The 20,907-nt window shown below is 35.1% G+C and overlaps 1 pseudogene; it reads left to right on the top strand.

The window, feature by feature from the left end:
* LOC149174231 (general transcription and DNA repair factor IIH helicase/translocase subunit XPB2 pseudogene) overlaps window positions 1-19,106 on the top strand; it is a 73,007-nt pseudogene extending 53,901 nt beyond the window's left edge.
* Window positions 19,107-20,907: the final 1,801 nt, after the last annotated feature.

Below are 20,907 nucleotides of genomic sequence, written 5' to 3'. Positions count from 1 at the left end.
ATATGTAGTAACAACAAAGGAAATTTGTCAAACAATTTGGATGAGAAAAATGTTAAAGTACAACATGAACAAGAAGAATCAACACAAATTTATTGAGACAATAATTATGCTATCCAAAAATTCATTTTTCACAAAAAGAAATAAACACATAAACACAAGGTATCATTTTATGAGAAAGTTAATTAACAATAAAAAAATCATTTTGAAACATTCTCAAAACAAATATGCATAAATTTTCAACAAACCATTAACAAAAGAAAGTTTGGTTCATTAAAAGAAAATTTGGGCATTGTGAATATTAAGAGTGGTGATACTACCCTATTTAATTTTCATGACCATGCCATTCCTAGAATACACAACAAATCCAAGATTTAGATTTTTCCCTTAGGGTGAAACAACGTGAAAGTAAATTAAATTAATTTTTTTTCCTTTAGGGTAAAGCAACGTGAAAGTAAATTAATTTTTTACCTATGGTCTCTTTTTCATCCATGATAGACAAGAAAATGTCAATGCACTGTTGGAATGATCATTTATTGTATGGTTCACTATGCAATGTATTTTTTGGTATGCATATGTGTGATCTACATAGTGATATGTATTATTAAATAGGTTTAATATGTTTTCTTGTCTATATATAAAAGGGTTAAAATTTATGTTTAAAATAAGTTTATGAGTTATGCTTTTTCCCTTACTGTCTAGAGGTTTTCACGATGTACGAAAAAATATAGTTTTACTGTGTGAAACATGTATATATTTGTAAAATTTCAAGCTTGTTGTGGGTAAAATAGAGCTATGTCTTCTTTCATAAATGTATTTACACTTACGAAAATAAAAATCCATATATTGTTAGATATCATTTTTGGGATTCAACTGCGTTAAGTAAGTCATTCAAACGTATGACCATTTCCATGAGAGGTAGTCGTAACTGACTAATTTCTCATGATTTTTGAATAGTTCACTTAGCACTCATTGCATCGGGTGATGCTCACAGGGGTGAAGAAGTGGGATTGAAACTAGTGAAATGTGGAGAACGAATCACAAAGCATCAATCATCACTTCCGGGGCTTGCACCCGGTAACCAGGACTTCCCAGGAGGTCACCCATCCCAGAACTCCTCTGGCTCAAGCGCGCTTAACTGTGGAGTTTTTCCCACAATCAAGCCCACTTAGCTTGCTACCCCATTTGCAAAACCTTAGCAAGTATTGTGCCTCATGAACCATTCAAGTAGAGATCCCTTGACTCTTTTTGAAAGTATGGGGGATTTACGCAGTGCATTATATTAGAATTCAACTGCGTTAAGTAAGTCATTCAAACGTATGACCATTTCCATGAGAGGTAGTCGTAACTGACTAATTTCTCATGATTTTTGAATAGTTCACTTAGCACTCATTGCATCGGGTGATGCTCACAGGGGTGAAGAAGTGGGATTGAAACTAGTGAAATGTGGAGAACGAATCACAAAGCATCAATCATCACTTCCGGGGCTTGCACCCGGTAACCAGGACTTCCCAGGAGGTCACCCATCCCAGAACTCCTCTGGCTCAAGCGCGCTTAACTGTGGAGTTTTTCCCACAATCAAGCCCACTTAGCTTGCTACCCCATTTGCAAAACCTTAGCAAGTATTGTGCCTCATAAACCATTCAAGTAGAGATCCCTTGACTCTTTTTGAAAGTATGGGGGATTTACGCAGTGCATTATATTAGAATTCAACTGCGTTAAGTAAGTCATTCAAACGTATGACCATTTCCATGAGAGGTAGTCGTAACTGACTAATTTCTCATGATTTTTGAATAGTTCACTTAGCACTCATTGCATCGGGTGATGCTCACAGGGGTGAAGAAGTGGGATTGAAACTAGTGAAATGTGGAGAACGAATCACAAAGCATCAATCATCACTTCCGGGGCTTGCACCCGGTAACCAGGACTTCCCAGGAGGTCACCCATCCCAGAACTCCTCTGGCTCAAGCGCGCTTAACTGTGGAGTTTTTCCCACAATCAAGCCCACTTAGCTTGCTACCCCATTTGCAAAACCTTAGCAAGTATTGTGCCTCATGAACCATTCAAGTAGAGATCCCTTGACTCTTTTTGAAAGTATGGGGGATTTACGCAGTGCATTATATTAGAATTCAACTGCGTTAAGTAAGTCATTCAAACGTATGACCATTTCCATGAGAGGTAGTCGTAACTGACTAATTTCTCATGATTTTTGAATAGTTCACTTAGCACTCATTGCATCGGGTGATGCTCACAGGGGTGAAGAAGTGGGATTGAAACTAGTGAAATGTGGAGAACGAATCACAAAGCATCAATCATCACTTCTGGGGCTTGCACCCGGTAACCAGGACTTCCCAGGAGGTCACCCATCCCAGAACTCCTCTGGCTCAAGCGCGCTTAACTGTGGAGTTTTTCCCACAATCAAGCCCACTTAGCTTGCTACCCCATTTGCAAAACCTTAGCAAGTATTGTGCCTCATAAACCATTCAAGTAGAGATCCCTTGACTCTTTTTGAAAGTATGGGGGATTTACGCAGTGCATTATATTAGAATTCAACTGCGTTAAGTAAGTCATTCAAACGTATGACCATTTCCATGAGAGGTAGTCGTAACTGACTAATTTCTCATGATTTTTGAATAGTTCACTTAGCACTCATTGCATCGGGTGATGCTCACAGGGGTGAAGAAGTGGGATTGAAACTAGTGAAATGTGGAGAACGAATCACAAAGCATCAATCATCACTTCCGGGGCTTGCACCCGGTAACCAGGACTTCCCAGGAGGTCACCCATCCCAGAACTCCTCTGGCTCAAGCGCGCTTAACTGTGGAGTTTTTCCCACAATCAAGCCCACTTAGCTTGCTACCCCATTTGCAAAACCTTAGCAAGTATTGTGCCTCATGAACCATTCAAGTAGAGATCCCTTGACTCTTTTTGAAAGTATGGGGGATTTACGCAGTGCATTATATTAGAATTCAACTGCGTTAAGTAAGTCATTCAAACGTATGACCATTTCCATGAGAGGTAGTCGTAACTGACTAATTTCTCATGATTTTTGAATAGTTCACTTAGCACTCATTGCATCGGGTGATGCTCACAGGGGTGAAGAAGTGGGATTGAAACTAGTGAAATGTGGAGAACGAATCACAAAGCATCAATCATCACTTCCGGGGCTTGCACCCGGTAACCAGGACTTCCCAGGAGGTCACCCATCCCAGAACTCCTCTGGCTCAAGCGTGCTTAACTGTGGAGTTTTTCCCACAATCAAGCCCACTTAGCTTGCTACCCCATTTGCAAAACCTTAGCAAGTATTGTTGTTCACCCTATTGTGAAATTTAGTCTATTTCTTTTTATTCTCCTTTGCCTCTTACTTCATTACCTAAATATGTATATTTTCTAAGCTTGTATAGCTATTTTTGTTCTTCACAAATTTTGTAGGATCGACGTCTCTATTGGTTAGGAATACATATTGTGAAAAAATCAAAACTTATAATATATCTCCATGTTTCTTCGAAAGGCATAAAGTTAGAGGAATAATTAATTGGTAACATCAACTAGATACATAAACTAGCACAACTACTTAGTAAATGTAGTTGATAAACTGGTATCATTTTCATAAGTTGATTTGCGTATTAAAGATGGCAAATGATGTAACGTATATCAACCACATTTATTAATGTGATTGCGCTAGTTAATGGTCATGGGGAGAAATAATAGATGATGGTTGACTATGGTTGACTATGGATAAAAATTAATAATAATAATAATATTGATAATTAATAATATAATAATTAATGATTATTATTATTATTGTTATTATATAGTCCAGCTTAATATTAACATTAATATTATTATTAAAACTAGCTGTCAACTTTATTAATATTAGTATTATTAAACATTATTAAATATTAAATTTGTTTGTGAATAAGGTTCATAAACCCTATAACATTATTATAATTATAGGATTCTACTATTAATAATACATTCAAATATAATAATAATCATAATAATATAGTCAACATCATATAATAATAATAATTATTATTATTATAATATAGTCAACCTCAATAGTAATATTATTATTATTATAAGTCAAATTTATTAATATTAATGTTATAGGGTAGACCAAGTTTGTTCATGGTCAACTATTAATATTATATTCAATTGTATAATAATGACAATGGTTGACCATAGTTGACAATGGTTGATCTTGGTTGACCATGGTTGATGCTGGCATATTCACATTGACCATGGGGGACCATTGTGGACCATCGTATAATAATGACAATGGTTGACCATAGTTGACAATGGTTGATCTTGGTTGACCATGGTTGATGCTGGGATATTCACATTGACCATGGGGGACCATGGTTGACCATGATTGACCATTATGGTTGACCATATTCAACCGTAGAGACCTTAGTTTACCATGTTCAACCATTCTAACCATAGAGATCTTGATTAACCTTTATGGTTGATCAGGATTCCTCATGGTCGACCATGGTCAATCATGGTCAATCATGGTTGATCATTGTTGACCATGGTTAACCATGGTTCTTCATGGTTGATCATGGTTAACCTTTGTTGACCATGTTCTCCCATTCTAACCATGTTCATCTTGGTGGATCATGGTTGATCTTGGTTGACCAAGATTAATCTTGGTTGACCATGTTCGACCATGGTTAACCATGGCTGATCTTGGTTAATCATGGTTGATCATGGTTGACCATGGATGACCATGATTGAAAATGGTTGATCATGTTCGACCATTCTGACCATAGAGATCATGATTGACCATTATGATTTATCATGGTTGACCATTGTAGACCATGGTTGACCATGGTTGGTCACGGTTAATCATGTTTGACCATTCTAATCATGTTGATTTTGTTTAACTTTACAATGCTTGACCATGTTGATCATGGTTGACCATGGTTAACAATAGTTGATCATGGTTGATCATGGTTAACAATAGTTGATCACAGTTGACCATGGTTAACAATAATTGATCTTGGTTGACCATATTCGAGCATCATAACCATAGAGATATTGATTGACCATTATGGTTGATCATGGTTCAACATGGTTGATCTTGGTTGATAATGGTTTACCAGTATATTTAACAATGATTGATCATGGTTTACCATGGCTAACAAGGGTTGACCTTGGTTGACCATGTTTGAATATTCTAACCATGTTGATCTTGGTTGACATTTGTTGAGCACAATCTACCATGGCTAATCATGTTTGACCATGGGTGATGTTGGTTTACCATTCTAAACATGTTGATCTTGGATGACCTTATTTGACCATGGTTGCTCATGGTTGACCATTGTTCGCCATGGTTGGCCATGGTTAATCATGGTTAAGCATAAAACCCTTGATTGAACATTATGGTTGACCATATTCAACCCTAAAGACATTGGATGACCATGTTCGACCATTCTAACCATAGATATCTTGATTGACCATCATGGTTGATCATGGTGACCACAGTTAATAACGATTGACCATCATGGTTGATCATGGTTGACCATAGTTAATAACGATTGACCATTATGGTTGACCATGGTTACCCATTCTAAACATGTTTGACAATTCAACCATGTTGATAATGGGTGATTAGGATTAACCTTGGTTGACCATGTTCATCCATTCTAATTATAGAGATCTTGATTGACCATCATGGTTGACCATAATTATATTTTTACATTAAAAATATATTTATGTCATAGCTAATGTAATAAGGTATTAATGCAAAAATATTATAATTACTAATAGTAATAATAATATTAATATTATCAATATTTTTCAAAGGAAAATAATAATTAATATTAGTGTTATATAATATTATTATAAACTAACATTATTATTATAAAACCTAGTAATAAAACTTAATTTTATTATAAATAAAATCTATATCATAAAATAATAAAAACTAAAATAAACATACCTAAAACCTATGGTAGAAAATGCAACAAGAAAGGCTCAATTTGACTCTAGCCTTAGTCAAACTGAGTAAAACAAATTTCCACATCATCAAGACAACTTGGAGACAATTAACTAGTGTGGCATGACTCTTGTCACTTAGTTAGATCAGCAAATTCGAGTTAGTGAGCGCGGAGTTTAGTCATGCATGTGTTCTGCTGAATTTTAGCAATCTAGTTCAATTATTTTCAGTTGTACTCATTTAACTGACCTCTAACAATTAATAAAGTCAATTGAAGGTCAATTGTGTAGCAGGACAATAGTCTAACTCAAATATTTGTCAATTACTTGATCAATCAGCTCAAAATATCTCATGCATGCATGGAATTTGAATTGCTCAGCTGGAGTGTAGGAGACAAGGCTAGTGTAACATGAGTTGTAAACTAGTTGAGTGTACAATTGTTGCATGCAGTTAGGAGATCAATTCCTTGGGAATTGTGCAAGGAAATAGGGACTTATTTTTTAGGAGCTTGAATTAGCGTAGATTTGCACAAGGAAATAGGATGCTAGAGGAGGCAGAAATTGGCTAAGTGTTGATTAGAGGATCTCATTCAGCAGAGAGAGTAGTTTTTCTTTTGCAGGTTGTGCTCAAAGCTGGAGAAAGCAATTGTAATAGTTTCTCTATTCAACTTATTAATGCAAAGAGGTTTGAGGGGTTATTTTTCTAGTTGGGTTCCCCTAGAAATCACTATGTACTTCTATTTTTTCTTGTTGCATGTTTATGCATGTTGTTCTAAATTGTCATTTCCATTCTACAGATTCGTAGAGTAGAATTTGTGTCTCCTTTTTTCAATTCAAAATATTAATAAGTTGCAATTTCTCTCAGATTTCTACACAGTATCAGAGCCTTGAAATAACATTAGAATAGTTATTTCGAATTTGTCCCTCGGGAATTTTGAATTTGCACCTTCAGTGCAACAACTTTTCTTCAAATTCGGGAGAATGTATTTCAACAGACTAAGATTGGAATATGTCATGGAGGGTAGCTCGGATTTCATAGCCTGTAAGGACCAAATAAAAGTAGTGTTTGATGATAATGGCATGCTAGAATATGTTAAAATTGGCTTTGTGAAACCCCAACAATCTGATGCACAATAATTAGCCCAATGGAAAAAGGATGTTACAAAGGACAGGAGAGTTATTCTGGAAGGTGTGAGGGGACATGTGGTCTCAAATATCCATGGCAAAGAAACACCATTTGCTAAGTGGATAGAAAATTGGCCCTAAAATATGAACTTCGAAACATTAGGATGGAGAAAAATGATACTATTCCACAATATCTCTCTAGATTCACTCATGTTCGAAGATGAGCTTGGAGGGGTTGGGGTGAATGTTGCAGAAGATGATCTGGTGAGCCTAGCTCTTTTAGGCCTTCCAAAATCCTATCACAACTACCAGGACTCTATGAATGTACGGGACAAAATACTAAATTGGGAAAGATTGTGATCTGATTTGTTCAAGAAGATATTAGGAGAAATACTAGAGATCAAACAATGTCCTAAGAAGAGGATGAAGATAATTTTTCTTTGATTGGGAAGGGGAAGAAGGGAAAAGGAAAGAAGACCCAAAGAAAACCTAAATTCAAGAAAAATAAAGGCAAGAAGAAAGACTTGAGAAGTATAAAATGTTCCCACTGCCACGAATACAGGCACTATGAAACAAAATGTGTGCATAAGAAGTCTAAAAAGAAGCCTTTAGGAGGAGCAATAGGTGAAGCATTGGCTTCACAAATAAAGTTAGACTTCACCCTAATAGCATGCATGGGAAACACTATTATGGGGAGTGTGTGATACCTTGATTTCGGTGCCTCGTTCCATATGACAGGGTGTAAGGAATTTTTCAGTAGCCTAGAGGAGAAGGACCTCCAGATGCATATTGAATTGGGGGATGGAAAGACGTACAATGATATAGGAATTATTATCTCACCTTTAAGAGGGAGAAAGCCTCTCCTCTTCACCTCAAAGATGTTATGTTTTTACCTATGTCGAAGAAGAACCTGATCTTTGTAGTAGTATTGGAGGATAGAGGATATGATGTTATTTTTAGTAAAGGGAAATCCATTCTAAGATACATAGCTATTGGGAGAGTGAATCAGATTGGAGTTCGAGTGAATAACGTATAAAAAAATTGAGGTGGGAAATTTTTTTGCATTGAGAAGCAACGCAAAGTGTAGAGTCGAGATATTTGAGAACTCTGGCACAGGAGATTGGGTCATCTACACCATGGTTCCTTAAAAATCATGCAAAAAATTACCACCAGTATCCCTAAAGGCTCCCTTGACCAACATGACGTTTGCAAGGTTTGAAAATTGGGGAAATATGTCAAATCCACCTTCCATAGCTGAGAGAGCAGAGCATATGAAGTATTGGACCAAGTAAACTCTGATGTTTATGTACCCTTTTCTACATCCCTCATAGCAAAAAATAAGTACTACGTATATTTTATTGATGATTTCTCTAGAAAATATTGGATTTTCTTCATGAGGAAAAAGGATGAAGTGTTTTCCAAATTTGTAGAATTTAAGGCATTAGTTGAGAAGGAGACTAGGAAGAAGGTGAAGCCTCTCGGGATCAACAATGGAGGTGAATTTTTTCGAAAGCCTTCAAGTATTTTTGTGCCAAAGAAGGTATTCGTAGAGAACTGATAGCGCCCCATAAATCATAGAAGAATGGGGTAGATGAGAGGAAGAATGTGATCATAGTTGGAGTTGGAAGAACTATGTTTCATGATTAAGGGTTACCTTTACATCTATGGCCCAAAGCATGTAACACATTGGTTTACTTGCAAAACCAAAGTCCTGTTAGAATACTTTGTTTTATCACAGTGGAGGAAGATTTCTTTGGGAGAAAGCATGATGTGTCTCATTTCATAATTTTTGGATCTTAAGTTTATTATCATGTATCCAAGGATTCGAGGAATAAAATTAGCCTATAGCAGAGTTGGGAGTTTTTGTAGGGTACAGCGAAACTCCACACAATTACTAGGTGTATTTACCTTCATTGAGGATGACAATTGTGAGAATAGATGCCAAGTTTGATGAGGATAAGGCTATGAGATGCTCTCTAGAACAAGATATGAATATCCCGCCAGAGTAGGATCTTATAGCTGTAGAGGAGGAGCCTCAAGATGAGCTTCAAGAAGTTGTGGAAAAGTCATAAATGGAGGAGTAAAAAGGAGGCTGAGTGGAGACACCCACTCAACTAGAAACATCCAGATATGATAGATTATTGCAGGATGCTAAGGAGAATGTGGGATCCCATACATCATTACGCAGGCAGAGGAGATCACCTGAGAGGTACATTGTTTACATGGCTCTCATGACATAGCTTATTGAGTCAAAGCCTTCATTTTAGGAAGCAATTTCTCAACCTATTTGGGTTGATGCTATGATGAAAGAATATTAATCCATCATGAAGAACATTGTATGGGAAGTGGTGCAAAGACTAGAAGGGAAATCATTGGTGGGTTCCAAATGGATATACAAAGTGAAGCATGTAGTTGATGGGAGCATTGAGAAATACAAGGCCAAATTTGTGGCCAAAGTATTTTCTCAGGTCGAGGGAGTTGACTATGAGGAAACATTTTCCCATGTGGCAAGGTATTCCTCCATAACATAAATTAGTTGTGCAAAAGGGGCAGAAAATCCATTAGATGGATGTGAAGATCGCCATTCTTAATGTTTTTGTTGAGAAGGAAATTTATTCGAGAATAAAGAAGGATTTGAGACATATGATCGAGAGTCACATGTGTGACTCAGGAGAGAATTGTATGGTCTCAAATAGGCACCCCAAGCATGGTACACTTAGATTGACAGTTATCTTAGTGGGTTGGACATCACTAAAAGTGAAGAAGATGTGAACCTCTATCACACTATTTTAGATGATAAGTTGCTTATTCTTGTTTTGTATGTTGATGATTTAAGATTGACAGGTGATGAACAATTGATCCGCTCTTGCAAAGAGGATCTTTCAAGGAAATTTGAGATGAAATACATAGGCTTAATAAATTACTTCCCGAGGTTGGAAGTATGGCAAGGTGATGGTGAATTATTTGTGTCTCAGGGGAAGTATGCCTCTGAAATACTTCAAATATTTCACATGGATAATTGTAAGCCTATAGACACACCTCTAGCTACAAACTGGAGGAAGGAGAATGCCACTTTAGGTGAAGAGGTTGATGCTACCTTTTATAGGTGACTTGTGGGGTCTTTGATGTATCTTGTGAACATAAGACCCGACATGTGCTATGCGGTAAACCAACTTAGTCAAGCTATGGTGATGTCTACCAAGTTGTATTGGAAGGAAAAAAAGAATGTGTTACAGTACCTCACAGGAACTACCGAGCATGGATTATGGTATAGGAGGACAATAGAGTGAAGATTCAAGGATTAAATGATGCAGAATGGGCAAGGATTCCATTAGGCAAGAAAAGTATTTCAGGTGTTATCTTTAGTGTTGGGTCCGCAATTATTTCCTAGTACAATAGGAAGTAGAGTTTTGTGGTGATCATCTTAGTAGAGGCTTAATCCATGGCTGCAAGTGAAGCAACATGTGAGGCCATATGGATGAGGAAAATACTTGTGGGTATTTTCAATTAAGTTATGGGTCTAACAGTGATATATTTTGATAATCAGAATTGCATTAAGCTCTCTGAGAATCTGGTATTTCATTACAAGTCCAAGCACATTGATATCTAGTATCATCATTTGTGGGACTCTATTCAAAGGAGAATTATGTTGCTACTGTGGATTCCAACTGAGGAGTAAGATGTTGACATCTTGACAAAGGCATTGTCAAGAGGTAAATTCAAATTCCATAGATGCAAGATAGGGGAGGTGAAAAGTACCTTTCTGTCTTAGAGGGAGTGTTAGAAAGTGTAGCAAGAAAGGTTCAATTTGACTTTAGAATTAGTCAAATTGAGTAAATCGAATTTCCATATCAGCAAGACAACTTGGGGGTAGTTAACTAGTGTGACATGGCTCTTGTCACTTAGTTAGATCAATAAATTCAAGTTAAGTGGGCTTGGAGTTCAATCATGCATGTGTTGATTGCTAAATTTTAGCAATCTAGTTCATTTATTTTTAGTTGTACTTAGTTAACTAACCTCTAATAATTAATAGAGTCAATTAAAGGTTAGTTGTGCAGTGGGACAATAGTGTAACTCAAACATCTATCAGTTAACTGATCAAACAACCCATGCATGCATGGAATTTGAATTTCTCAGTTGGAGTGGAGGAGGCAAGGCCAGTGTAAGATGAGTTGTATACTAGTTGAGTGTACAGTTGTTGCATGCAGTCAGGAGATCAATTCCTTGGGAATTGCGCAAGGAATTAGGGACTTGCCTATTGTTTAGGAGCTCGAATTAGCTCCTATTTGCGCAAGGAAATAGGAGGTTCGAGGAGGAAAAAATTGGCTAAGTGTTGGCTAGAGTCTCTCATTCAGCAGAGAGAAAAGGTTTCCTCTTGCAACTTGTGCTCAAAGCTAGAGCAAGAAATTGTAATAGTTTCTCTATTCAATCGGTTAATGCAAAGATGTTTGAGGGGCTTTCTATGCATGTTGTTCTAAATTTTGATTTCCATTCCGAAAATTAGTATAGTAGAATTTGTAGAATTTGTGTCTCTTGTTTTCAGTTCGAAACCTTGAGAAATTGCAATTTCTATCAAATTTATACAACCTAAATAATAAACTAATAATACCTAAAGTAATAAACCTAAAGGTTTTAAAGCTAGCATAATAAATGTATGTTTTAAAGTTAAATTAATAAATCTAAAACCTAAAACATAAACATATCGAATAATAAACATAAAAGTTAATAAACCTAAAACATACAAATTAAATATTATAAACATTAAAATATTATAAAACTTAGTGTGAAACTAAAATCTAAAAGCTACTGCACTTCGGTGCGCGGTGTAATGGTGAGGGCAGTAGCCTGTAGCACCCCCCACCCAGGATCGAATCCTGCCGAGGCAGGCGAGTGATGGTATATTGAGAGATTGTTGTAAATTTGTGAGATGGATGTAAAAAAAATGGTCCTACCCCAGCCTACAAAAAAAAAAAAAAATCTAAAAGCTACTACCCTAAAACTTAATGGCAACCATCACATGGTGAATGGAGTTACCTGCATAACACCACTAAACGAATAACACCACTAAACGAAGTGCTTGGTCCACATGCATGGTGAGCAATTACTCGCGTAACATACTAAACAAAGTGCTTGATCTGCATGCATGGTGAGCAGTTACTTGTGTAACACCACTAAACAAAGTGCTTACTCTACATAACACCATTGAACAAAGTGCTTGATCCACATGCATGGTGAGTAGTTACCTATGTAACACCACTAAACATTGCCTAACACCGGTAAACGAAGTGCTCACATGCATGGTGAGCACTTACTTGCGTAACACTGCTAAACAAAGTGCTTACTCTGCATAACACCACTAAACAAAGTGTTTGATCCACATGCATGGTGAGCAGTTACCTGTGTAACACCACTAAACGTTGCATAACACCACTAAACAAAGTGCTTAATCCACATGCATGGTGAGCAGTTACTTGCGTAAAACCACTAAACAAAGTGCTTACTCTGCGTAACACTATTGTGCTTGATCCACATGCATGGTGAGCAGTTACCTATGTAATACCACTAAAAGAAGTGCTTGATCCACGTGCTAGTATGTTTCTTTAATCACAAAGTAATGTGAAGAAAACACTACAAAAGTGCCACATGGAGGCTTATATAATCTAATACATCACTTTTTAATCCAATCCTCAAGTTCAAGTGGACAAAGTTTTGAAGTGAAATGAACTTATGAGTGGAAAATTTACAAGATAATGGTGAGAGATAAATATCAACCATTCAATATTGTATACTAATATAAATATTTCCTTAATTTTTAATCCTAACCATCTATTTAATAAAAAATAAAATTTCCCAAAACCTATGGCAAATAAACCACACCTATCAATATAATAATTTACCCATAATTTATTTAGAAAATGTTGAATTTAAAAAAAATCTATTAAAAATGTGCAATTTTTTTTTTATCTTCTTGACCTTTTGACCAAACTAAACTTTGATTTTATTTTCTTGACCAAACCAATCAAATAAACATTCCCAACTAAATATTTAAAAAAAAAAAAATTATTCCAATAACTTTTTGACCCAACTAGTCAAATAAAAGCTAATTTTATTTTCTTAATCAAACCAATAAATTATTAAAACAAAAAAATCCAGTTACTATTCAAAACCACCATCACATCAAACCAAATTTAAAACCATCACCACATCAAAACAAATAAATACACAATTACATACTACCAAAGCTACTATCAAAACCATTAAGTACACAACTACATACTACCAAAGCCAGCAATCCCAGAACTATCACTATTATCCTGAATACAATGACTTATCTACCATCAAAAAAGAAAAAGTAGGAAAGGAGTATAACACATCTTAGCATCTCTGTAACAGCACTTAAGTTGCTTTACATGAATAAATAAAAAATCTTTAATTTCTACCATTAAGATTTATCAGTATAAATATATCGATGTAACAGGTATGGAGTGAAATCTCAAATTGTTCTGGTTTCATTCAAAATTATCTGGTATAATATAAAAAGCATTTAATGGTAATGAAAAATCTTCCTTATCTTAGGCAACCAAATTTTATGCTATCTAAAATCTGAATAACAAAAACTTATATTACTATCAGCAGCAAATGTTCTATTGATTTTATAATCGTGTGGATGGTAAAAAGTATAATGAAGTAATTTGAAAACGCAAATGGTTACAATAGTTTTTTTTTTTTTGGTGTGGATTTTATAAGGTATAATTAAGTAATTTAAACATAAAAATAGCTACAATGGTAATAAGGGAAAAGGCAGTCTTGGGCCTTACCAACAGGGATGGAATTTGGAGGGATTTGTAAAATTGTCATTGATAATGGGTATCTGGGTATGGAGATGTGAAAACTGGGGATGTGAAAATTAGTAAATTGGTAAATTTAATAAGTAAGTCTGTTCTGAAATTCCAAATTTACATTATATCTCATTCAATTTTTAAATGCATTTCATCTGTAAACTTGCTGATCTCAAACTTTTTAACCAGGTCAAGTATTTAGTAAAATTATAATTATTTGATAATATTTAATTATTATTATTAAAAATATATATTTAAGAAACAAAGTTTAAAATTATTATAAAAATAAATTCACATATTATTATGAAAAATATTCATTTAAAATAAAAATAAATTCACATATTATTATGAGAAATATTCGTTAAAAATGTCCCCGTAAATGGCTCACATCATAAATCGAAGAATTTGAATTTGAATCTTTAACGTCAATTTGTACCAATTAAGGAATTTGAATCTTACACTTCAAATAATCTGTATAGGGTCTTTATATCATTGAATTGAAATTCCTAATCAAATTTTGGTAAGAGTTATCTGGTTTTTTATATGGCTGTTATTACATTATTAGATTTAAGTAAGTAAATTTGTTGTAAGATTTAATTATGGACATATATGACGTTTATGCATTAATAGATTGATAAATTTTAATGCAGATTGATAAATTTTGTAAATTTACAACTACAGTTTGTTTAAAGTTGAATATGTGATTAGTATAAATCTATTTTAATCACAAATTTAACAAGAGTCAAGAGGGATCAAATTTTAAGATAAATTTTGTAAAGTTACTATTACAGTTTGTTCAAAGCTGAATCTATGACTATTATAAATTCATCTTAACCACAAATCTAACAAGAGTCAAGAGGGATCAAATCTCTTGAAATGAAAACTTTTTTAGAATGCAAAATTTGAATCAAATGTTTGCACTGATTTGATCCTTCCTATATATATATATATAGACGACTTGCAATTTTTTATTGTTAAACAATAAAAAATTACAGGCTATAAAATAGTGAGAATGGTTAAAATGTTTCGACTATATAAAAAAATTCAATTAATATATATATATATATATATACATAATTTTACTACAACCCTCTCATATTCTATTAACAAGTTCTCAATTGAAGTCTCAAATAATAAAAGAAATAGCAAAACCAATCCTTGGTATGACAAAGATTGTAAAAATGCGAGGAGAGCAATTAAGGAAGCTGTTGATGATTCTCTTAAAATGGACAAGATAAGAATATACAAAGCCCTAATTAAAAGGAAAAAGAGGCAGTACATTCGTCAAAGACAAGAGAATCTCTTACACCTCTCTAAGGTAGCTCCTAAGAAATTTTGGAGGCAGATTTTGACTAGGAAGACTAAGGATAATAATAAAATTGCTCTTCACGATTGGAATTCTTATCTTAAATAGCTTTATGAATCTCCAAATGTCATGGATAATTTGGAAACCCTGCTCACAACGAAAGAAGTCTTCTCTTTAGAAGACATTAAGTTTGGGGTTAATCGCCTCACTAATGGGAAAGCTAAGGACATTGAAGGTTACCAGGCAGAAATCTTAAAAATTGGAGGTCCTGTCCTCATCCCCCACATCCACAAGCTTTTCAATCGAGCTGTTAAGCAAGGGTTCCCTAAACCTTGGACTGAGAGCCTCATTATCCCTATTTTTAAAAGTAGGGATACAAATAACCCCTCTAATTATCGGACAATTATGATCAGCCCTCTCTTAGCCAAGTTGTATGGTAGTATTCTGGAAAAAAAGTTAAGCATATGGCTTGAAAGTGAAGGTAAGTGGGCTAAAGGCCAAGCAGGTTTCAGAAGGCATCACTCAACAACAGACCACCTTGTTACGCTTAGGATCATTGCGGAGGAATGTCGTAATGATAAATCCAATTTATTTTTTTGCTTTGTAGACTTTAGAAAGGCTTTCGATACGGTTCCTAGATACAACCTTTGGAATAGGTTAGAAGAGCTAAAGGTTCCTCTTGAGTTGAGAGCTGCTGCTATAAGGCTATACGAGAATGTAATTGCCAAGCTAAAGAACAATGAGGGGTGGTCAAAAGATATTAAGTCTAACATCGGAGTTAAACAAGGTTGTCCCCTCTCCCCTACCCTATTTGGCATTTACATCGATAAGCTCGAAGGTTATTTAGAAGAAGCAGGATGTGATGGCACGATCCTAGCTGGGATAGTCGTTATCCTTCTTCTCTATGCTGACGATATTGTTCTTTTGGCAAGGTGCCCTTCTAATCTTGATAAGCAACTCAAGCTTCTTAAGGATTTCTGCTCTACCATGGGTATGACTGTTAACACTGACAAAAAAAAAGTTATGATTATCAAATCCAAGAAGGACACTTGCGCTAATTTTATGTAGGACAATAATAACTTGGAGGAAGTGTATTCTTACAAGTACCTAGGAATTGATATCCATCACAAGCTCAACTGGAACCATAGCATTGAGAAAATGATCAATGGGGGCTGGAAAGCTTATTTTGGTCTTGAAAATAATTGTAAAACAACAAACCTCGTAATGTGGGATAAAAAGAAGTTCCTCTTTGAAACTTTAGTCACTCCTGTTATCTTATATGGCTGTGAAGTTTGGGGCTGCAGCATCTCCAGAGAATCATGGAGAAAGATTGAGCAAATCCAGAAGCGTTTTATAACTTATAACCTGAAAATTAAAAGTAATACACCCTATCCTATTCTCCTTATAGAAGCAGTTCTTTCCCCTATTGAGAGCCTAGCTATGCTCAGGTTTCTGTTGTACAAGCACAAGCTCAATAACATAAACAATCATAGACTTCCTAAGCTAGCTTTAAATTCCAGCCAAAACCACCTAAGGCTTAACTGAGGATGGCATAAAGACACAAGGGCCTGGTTCAACTATTGGGAGATCAATGAGAATGATGCTTTGCAAAACATAAACAACATTAAAGATATTGTTACTTCTAAGTTCAAAGAAAAATTGTGGTGTGAGAAAGATTTAGCGTCTAAAAGAAAATTAAGTTATTATAAGAAGGTCGTCAACCCCACCCTTGAAGATCAAAAGTATCTCTCTATTTTAACTAGCTCAAAGAAGAAAATTAATATAGCAAAGGTTAGAACGAATTCTCATGAGCTCCATAGTGAAACAGGTCCTTGGGCAGTTCCTAAAACGCCATGGATGGAAAGGATCTGCCATATTTGTGAGAATAGGACATCGAGGATGAAAACCACTTCCTCTTAGAGTGCCCTGCATACAACCACATTAGATCTCAATTTCACAATCTTTGTTACAATACTGAATAGATCATTATTTGGTCTTAACCATCATCATCATCATCATTTTAATTACTTTATTTCTCTAGAAAATTGATATATGATTATGTTGTTTCATATTTACATCATATTTTTACCACTTTTATTTAGTATAGACAAAGAGTGAGATTATTAATATTTTATTATATTTTTAGTATTTTTATTTAGTATAAACAAAAAGTGAAATTATTAATATTTTATTATATTTTTAATTAAGCAAATCAAACCAGAATATTCATTTTTAATTATATATCAAACTCAGTATTATTTTTTATTTATTTTTTATTTATGATTGAGAACGAGTAAAATAGTATTAAAACCTAAATTATTCCAGTTTAAGGGTAAAACCTAAATTAAACAGAGTCTCATACTGGCTCTATCGCAAGGTATAATTATTTTATTGACGAATGGTGCATTGCATTTCAGAAACGGAGCGTGGACAAGATGTTCGTGAAAGGAAAAGCGAGGTCGGGTGTGATCGTGCTACCCTGTGGTGCAGGAAAGTCTCTGACGGGAGTCTATGCCGCAGTTCGGTTGGGGAAATCGGTTCTGTGCTTTGCGAACACAAGTGTATCAGTTGAGCAATGGGTATACCAGTTCAAGCAGTGGAGCACTCTGCCGGAGAGGCGAATCCAAGGGGTGACGAGCGACAGCAAGGCTTCAGAATTCAACCCCAGGGCCGACATCATGGTCACCACATACAGCATGTATGGTTACACCGGTCACCGCTCCAAGGACTCGGAGGCCATAGTGAAGGCCATCGAGGGCAAGGAATGGGGTCTGGTTCTCATGGACGAGGTCCACGTTGTGCCCGCTAAAAACTTTCGTGACGCCGTTGCCCGCACCAAATCTCACTGCAAGCTCGGCCTCACAGCTACTCTTCTCCGAGAGGACGATGCCATCAACGATCTAGAGTTCATCATTGGCCCCAAGCTGTACGAGGCGAATTGGCAGGACTTGGTTCAGGCGGGGTACTTGGCATCTGTCACCTGCTACGAGATCTTGTGCACCATGCACAAGGATTTCCTCAGAGAATATCTACAGCTCTTTCTCTTCACTGGATTTGGGAAGGATGACAAGCGCGCAATCCAGCACACGCTCTATAGTGCCAACCCCTACAAGCTCATGGCCTGTGAATATCTCATCAAATTCCACGAGTCGCGCAACGATAAGATCATCGTCTTCTCGGATAATCTGTTCGCCCTAGAAAAAATGGGCATCATGCTGAAAAGACACATGATTCGGGGTGACACCTCGCACGATGAGAGGCTACAGGTCCTCGACATGTTCAAACAGGCCCCGGGCGGCTTCACACTATTTCTTTCCAAAGTGAGTGTATTTTAGATTTCTGGAATATGATTTCTGTAAAAGATCATTTAAAAAGATTTTATAAAATAAAAAACAAGGGACTATTAGATATTCCTCAATAAATTTGACCAATTTTTTCTTTTTTTATATGTTTTGAAGGTGGGAGATACCTCTCTTGATCTTCCAGAGGCAACGGTGGTCATACAGATCTCATCTCAGGGTGCCTCCAGGAGGCAAGAAGCGCAACGGTTGGGTCGTGTGTTGCGTCCCAAAATCAAGTCAGCCAACGGTGTGATGAGCGGTGGGTACGCTACCTTCTATTCTCTTGTTTCGCAGGACACTGCAGAGATGTTATACGCCACCAAGAGGCAGCAGTTCCTGGTGAATCAGGGCTACACTTTCAACACCTTCACTAACGTACCACCTCCTGCCGATCAGGCAGGCCTCCTTTTCGCCGACCCGGAAGTGCAACAGCAACTTTTGAAGGAGGCTCTAAGAAACAAATCGGACATCCCTCCTCCTCCACCGGTGCAACAACAACCAAGGAAAAGGAACCATGTAAATCCACTATTCAAGAAACGAAACCAAAGGAGGTGAATATCTCTCTTCGTTTTGATTCTCTTGACAGGGCATGTTACATCAGATCAAGAAACAATCTGTACTATAGGTTATCTTTAGTTTCGTGGACGTTAAAATAAATTTTTTTTTTCTCTACATTGGATTGTCAATTACTTTTACTTAAGGTCATGATATTGATTAAGATTTATGATGTTGATTAAGATTTATATATTATAAATATATTTTAAACACAGATTTAAATGATCTAAAAAAATGTAAATTTATTTTAAAGTGTAAATACAATATGTAATATGTAAGTTGAGCACATATATATTTATATAGCTTCTCTATTAAGTTATAGAATAAATTTCTCTACTCAATAATTTAAATAATTAATAAATATTGATAAATTTATATGGATTACAATATTAATATATTAATAAATTTAATATTTAATATATAATATATAAATATAAAAATAAAATTATATTAATATAAATTTAAAACTAAAAATTATAAATAATTATAATTTTATATTTATAAAATACAAATAACTTAAACACTAAATAAATATTAAACCTTGAATATTTTTCTTTATCCCATCTAAAGCATACCTATAATGTTTATTTAATTCTTTTATAAACAAATTGATAGACATAATCATAAAATATCTCCCCCTCATCTAAACCTTCATATATGTCATGCCTATGGCACATGGTATGCAATTATGTTCTTTTATCTTAATATTTATTACCATAGCTTAGTGGTCATGCACACACATAGTTATTATACACCATTTTATAAGAGGATTACACAATTGATTTGTAGGATATAGTTCAAAACTTTTTAAAAAGGTACGTTAAATTTAGTTTTCCAAAGTTGTCATTTTGCTGAACGCTATTTGAGTTTTCATATATTTTTCTTCGTGGACTTATTTGACTTGTGAGTTGTGAAGTTATTTTTCTGCATGGACTTTTTCACAGTGACTTGGATGTAATATGTAGTTTTGTTGGTAGTCATGAATGATGATTATATACTTAATGGTGAGCGTGTTCTATGACATACAATAGACAAGAACTTTCATAAAGCACTCCCTTTATGACATGGTTTCCAAGGTTATATGTTTTGAGAGGTAAGTTCTAATCATTGTTTTATTGTTAGAGTGATTAGATACTTTTTAAGTTTTTGACTGCACTGGATCTATAAACTTTTATGGATATTTAAATTAGAGCAGTTTATGACCATGGATTTTATAATATTTACAATATTGTGAAATTTTAGATGATTTATTTTTAAAATTCTAAATTATATAATTAAAATAAGAAAGAAAAAAAAATACAAAAATGTTATGTAGATGCAAAATCTATTATGGTAAATTTAATACGAGAGAAAGTTTAGTTAGATGATGAGGACTATTTGTTTTAAATTTGATTCAATTATAAAAATTCAATTTCAATAGAATGACTACTCTTATAGAGTTACCTTTTGACATTGTGGGTTGAATGGTTGTGTAGGATCTTCTTCCTTTGTGATGCTATGAAAATACCACTTTCATATGCTTTCTCAACTATGGAACAAGTACAAGGCACAAGAATGAAACGCTTTCTCCTCCTAGCATCTTGATATTTAGCATAGTCGATTACCCATCCTGGCTTAGGGATTTGACTTCCTCAACCCTTAATGTGATAAGGTTTGGACCTTCTAAGGTCTTCTTAAAAGGCCTCATGTGTTTATTCCCACATGTTTGAGTAATGGGTGTAGAAACTGATAGAAATTTGCTACTATTGATGAATTCAAATTGAAAATGAGAGATTACTAATTTTCTCTACAATTCTACGGA

The sequence above is a fragment of the Pinus tabuliformis genome, chromosome 4_1, assembly GCF_031772625.1.
Source record: "Pinus tabuliformis cultivar Carrire ecotype Pingquan chromosome 4_1, CPIR1, whole genome shotgun sequence".
Taxonomy (NCBI): Eukaryota; Viridiplantae; Streptophyta; class Pinopsida; order Pinales; family Pinaceae; genus Pinus; species Pinus tabuliformis.
This window is presented reverse-complemented; position numbering and strand designations above follow the sequence as displayed.